General features: G+C 35.9%; 1 non-coding gene across 1 annotated transcript; it reads left to right on the top strand.

Moving 5' to 3' along the window:
* The first annotated feature begins 983 nt into the window (after positions 1-983).
* LOC139182341 (U6 spliceosomal RNA) lies at positions 984-1,090 on the top strand. The gene has a single exon (XR_011566012.1). It is a non-coding gene; the product is annotated as a U6 spliceosomal RNA (small nuclear RNA).
* Positions 1,091-5,701: the final 4,611 nt, after the last annotated feature.

A 5,701-nucleotide genomic window follows, 5' to 3' on the forward strand; every position in this document is an offset into this window, starting at 1 on the left:
CTATAGGAAAGCACACACGGAATTTAAAATAGCTTATTTATTGTTTTTGGCTATCACAACTGCTAAGTAGGATGCACAGATGACCTAATTTTTTTTTTTTGGACTGAAGATGGTTGAAGAAGTTAAAGAAGTTTCTGAGGAAAAAAATTATTGCTCACAAACACGGCTTATGTATCTATCTGTTTGCCAAGGCCGAACATAAATTATTTTCTATTAGTTGCTGTTCTGTTCAACACATTCCTTATGTTTAGTTCTCCAGAATGGCTTTATTCACCAAACAAATGTCTTTTTCAGTACTCAGCATGCTCGGAGCACTATTTGTATCACTTAAGATGAAACAAATATGAAGTAGAGTTGAATTTTATTTTCAAGGAGGTTAGTGTCTCACACGGGAAATATATATAGGTCAAGATAGAAAGTGACAGAAGTCTTGAAAAGAGCATAGTTACTGTGCTGCCAGAATTTGGGTAAGGAAATATTGCAGCATTTGTGATTCTCAGAAAAGATTTTGTGCATAAAAAAGGCCTGGATTTGGCCTTGAGAAACATTAAATGTGTATAGATGGAGCTGAATAGGAAGGTTATTGCAGTGGAGCATAGAATGGCGTGAGTAAACATAATGACACAGCAAAGCTGAAGGTGAGACAGAGATAATGAGTAGACAGTGACATTAGGAAAGCAATCAACCAGAGGAATAGTGGGAGTCAAGTAAGATGAAGAAAGGTATCAGTGGATTACAGAGAGTCTTGAACACTAGGTCAAAACATTTGAACTTAAGTCAAAGAATCTGCCTGCCAATACAAGAGACTTAGGAGATGCAGATTCAATCCTTGGCTCAGAAGATCCCCTAGAGGAGGAAATGACAACCCATTTCAGTATTCTTGCCTGGAAAATGCCATAGACAGAGAAGCCTGGCGTGCTACAGTCCATAGGGTCGCAAACAGTTGACACGACTGAGTGACTAAGCATGCAAGTAGGAGGTAGGTGCTCACTTGGGCAGTACATTTACTGAAATTAGAACAATACAGAGAAGATTAGCATGGCTCCTGCACAAGGATGACGTGGAAATTCATGAAGCATTCCACCTTTTTAAGAGCCCAATTAAAAAAAACAAAAAACAAAAAAGGAATGGGAAAAACTGAAAGTAAAAAGGCACATTTAAAAACTGAAGGTAAAAAGGTATATTTAAGTATCTGTATAACATGGACTATCCTGGTGGCTTACATGGTAAAGAATCTGCCTGCAATGTGGGAGACCTGGATTTGATCCCTGGGTTGGGAAGATCCCCTGGAGGAGGGCATGGCAACCCACGCCAGTATTCTTGCCTGGAGAATCCCCATGGACAGAGAAGCCCAGTGGGCTACAGTCCATGGGGTACAAAGAGTCAGACACGACTGAGCAATTAAGCACATAATGTGAACTTAGTGTTAGAAGAGGTTTAGAACAGTCTTTTGGACTCTGTGGGAGAGGGAGAGGGTGGGATGATTTGGGAGAATGGCATTGAAACGTGTATAATATCATATATGAAACGAGTTGCCAGTCCAGGTTCGATGCACGATACTGGATGCTTGGGGCTGGTGCACTGGGACGACCCAGAGGGATGGTATGGGGAGGGAGGAAGAAGGAGGGTTCAGGATGGGGAACACATTATACCTGTGGCGGATTCATTTTGATATATGGCAAAACCAATACAATATTGTAAAGTTAAAAAAAAAAAGTAGGAGGTAGGAAGAAGTCAATGGATTTTTAAAAAAAACATTAATTTTTATTTTGTTGTGATGAGAATATATAACATGCGATCTACTCTCAATAAGGGCTTCCCCAGGTGGCTCAGCAGTAAAGAATCCACTTGCAGTGCAGGAGATGTGAGTTCAATCCCTGGGTTGAGAAGATCCCCTAGAGAAGGAAATAGCAATCCACTCTAGTATTTTTGTATGGAAAATCCCTTGGACAGAGGAGCCTGAGGGGTTACAGTCTATGGGGTAGCAAAAGAATTGGACACAACTAAACAACAACAACTCCCAATAAATGTTTAAGTGTACAATGCAATACTGTTAATTATAGGCTTGACATTATACAGTAGGTATCTATAACTTATTCATCTTGCATATCTAAAGCTTTATACTCATTAATTAACAGCTTCTGTTTCTCCCTCTCCTCAGCCCTTATCATTCTACTCTCAGCTTCTGTTTGATCACTTGTATTTATTTATTTATATTTTAAAAAGTCTTTCCTTTTCTTTTTTGGCTATGCTGTGTGGCATCTGGGATCTTAGTTCCCTGACTAGGGATCAAACCTGCACCCTCTGCATTGGAAGCACAGAGTCTTAACCACTGGACTATCCAGGAAGTTTCCTGTTTGATGACTTTTAGATAATCTGTATGGAATCATGCAGTATTTGTCCTTTTGTGATTGACCATTATCCATTTTGGAGAAGGAAATGGCAACCCACTCCAGTATTTTTGCCTGGAAAATCCCATGGACAGAGGAGCCTGGTGGGCTACAGTCCACGGGGTCGCAAAGATTCGGACACGACTGAGCGACTTCACTCACTCATTATCCATTTTGATGCGTATTGCAGTATGCCTTTCTTTTTAAAGGCTGAATAGTATTCATTGTATGTATATGTCATTTTCTTTATCTTTTCATCCATCAATAGACATTTGGGTTGTCTCCACATCTTGAGCATTGTGAATAGTGTTGTAATGAACTGGAAGTACTGATACCATTTTGAAATCTTGATTTAAATTCTTTGGATATAAACCAGGAGTGGGATTACTAGATCTTATTGTAATTCTATTTTTTTTTAATTTTTGAGAAATATCTAGACCGAAGCGACTTAGCAGCAGCAGCAGCAGCATACTGTTTTCATTAGTAGCCACAAAAATCTTATATTTCCAATAAGAGTGTACAAGGGTTTCAGTTTCTCACATCCTCATTGACACTTGTTGATTTCTAGTTCCATTCCATGTTGTCATAAAAGATAATTGGTATAATTTCAATCTTCCTATATTATTTTGTAACATATCATTGATACTGGAGAATCTTATGTGCACTTGAGGAAAAGGTGAATTCTGATACTATTGTGTGAAATGTTCTACATGTCTATTAGGTTCATTAAGTCTATAGTTTGCCATAAGTCTGCTGTTTCTTTGTTAATTTTCTATCTAGCTATTCTGTCCATTTTTGAAAGTAGAGTATTGAGGTCTCCAATCATTATTGTTGTCTATTTTTCTCTTCAGTCTGTCAATGTTTGCTTTATATATTTCAGTGCTCTGATGTTGGGTACCTATATATTTATAATTTTTATATCTTAAAGAATTGGATCTTTTATTATTGCATAATATCCTTTTTGGTCTCTTGTGACAATTTTTGACTTTGTCTGTTTTTTTTCTGCTATAAATATAATCATTCTTACTCCCTTTTGGCTAACATTTGCGTGGAATATCTTTTCCCATTCCTTCACTTTCAGCCTATGTATGTCATTATCTGTGTCTTTCAGATATAGTTAAAATAAATATGTTATACACAGCATATAGCTAAATCTTGTTTTTAAAAATTCATTCAGCCTTTCTATTTCTTTTCATTGAGAGGTTTAGTCCATTTCCATTTAAAGTAATTATTGATAGGGAAGGATATACAATTGTCAATTTGTTAATTGGTTTCTATCTGTCTTGTAGTTCTTTTGTTCTTTTCCTGTCTTTCTTTGTGTCTTGTTGATTTTTTTTTTTTTTTTGGATTTATATGCTGTGATTCCTTTCTCTCTTTCTTTTGTGTTTATAGCTATTTTCTTTGTGGTTTCCATAGAGCTTACATAAAATATCTTATAGTTATAACAGTCTTTTTGAAGCTACTATCAACTTATCATCAATCACATACTTTATTATATACTTCACTAATGTCCCCTAAACTTTGGTATCAACTTTATAATTTACATCTAATTTGTATTTCATATGTATATAGTGTTCTGTGTACCATTAACATATTTTTATTATAGTTATTTTTGTACTTTTTTCTTTTGATTTTTACACTAGAATTAAACTGATTTGTCAACCACAATTATAGTAATACAGTATTCTGTATTTGTCTATATATTTACCATTACCAACAAGTTTTATATAGTTGACCCTTGAACAACACCAGTCTGAAGTGTATGGGTCCAGTTATACATGAATTTTGTACTATACTTCACAGTATTGAATCTGCAGATGCTGAACCACAGATATGGAGGACTGACTGTAAAGTTGTGTGTGGATTTTTGACTGCACGGGGGTTAGTGCTTCTAACCTCCACATTGCTCAAAATTCAACTGTACTTTCTAAAGCTATGGTGTTCCCCTTTGGTGTCCTTTCATATCAAATTAAAGAATACCTTTTGGTATTTCTTGTGAGGCATTTCTAGTGGTGATGAACTCCTTTAGTTTTTGTTTAAGAAAGTCTTCACCTCTCCTTCATTGTTTAAGGGCAGTTTTGCCAGGCATAATATTCTAGATTGTCAGTTTTCTTTTTCTATCAGTAATTTGACTATATTATCCCATTCCTTTCTGACTTGTAGCGTTTCTGCTGAAATATCCACTGATAGTGTTATGAGACTTCCTGTGTCATGACAAACTGTTTTTCTCTTGCATTTTAAAATTCACCTTTTGTCTTTATCTTTGGAAAATTTGATTATATGTATCACTGATTTCTTTGAGCTCATTTTACTTGGGATATTTTGGGTTTCTTGGATTTAGATGTACATTTCCTTCCCCAGATTTGATGAGGTTTTATTTCTTTGAATAGATTTCTTATCTTTTTTCTCCCCCTTCTTCTCCTGAGACTTCTACAATGTGTATATTGGTCTGCTTGGAATAATAAACCCCTTACTTTTTTTTTTTTCATCTTTTTGGTGTCTGTGTGGATAATTTCAAATGTCCTATCTTCAGGTTAATTGAGTCTTTTTACTCTGTACTCTAGTCTGCTGTTGAACTTCTCTACTGAATTTTTCAGATCAGTTATTTTATTCTTCAACTCCATGATTTCTGTTTAGTACTTTTCACTAAATTTTCTTGAAATTTTCACTTTGTGCATTGTTCTTCTGAGCTCACTGAGCATTTTTGTGAAGTCTTTTTGAAAAAATATTAACGTAATTCATATACTTCTGTTTTAGTAGAGTGAGTTTCTGGATCTGGTTCCTCTGTTGAGATTGTGTTTCCCAATTATTTCATTTTCTTTGATTCTGTGTAGGTATTTATGCTTTAGAAAAAAGTGCCTCCTCTCCCAATCTTTACATGTTGACCACGTATAGAAGACCTTTACAAATCAACCTGGCTACAACTTCTGTGGGTCTTTCAAATCTTCATGCCAGTCTAAACTGCCATCTTTATTCTTAATGGCCCCATATTATTTCTGATAGGTTCAATAAATGCCTTACATTGGGTTGGGGAGCAAGGGGCTTTACGGTGCTCTTTTGTTCTTGTTCAAACCAATTTCTTTTTTCTTAGTGGCTCTCAAGTATCTAGAATATGTTGGATCTCATTAGCACTCTAAGACAGAAACTATTCCATGGGCAATCTTCAGAAAATATTTGAATTTTTGATATGAGGTTCAGCGCTTTCCTTCCCCAAGGAAAATCTGGGAGCTGGGTTTTTTCCTCCCTTATCTGCTTTCTCTGTACTGAAACAGGACTCCTTCTGTGGCCAGTGTCTACTCACTAGTTCAAAC

The sequence above is a fragment of the Bos indicus genome, chromosome 3, assembly GCF_029378745.1.
Source record: "Bos indicus isolate NIAB-ARS_2022 breed Sahiwal x Tharparkar chromosome 3, NIAB-ARS_B.indTharparkar_mat_pri_1.0, whole genome shotgun sequence".
NCBI classification, from domain to species: domain Eukaryota; kingdom Metazoa; phylum Chordata; class Mammalia; order Artiodactyla; family Bovidae; genus Bos; species Bos indicus.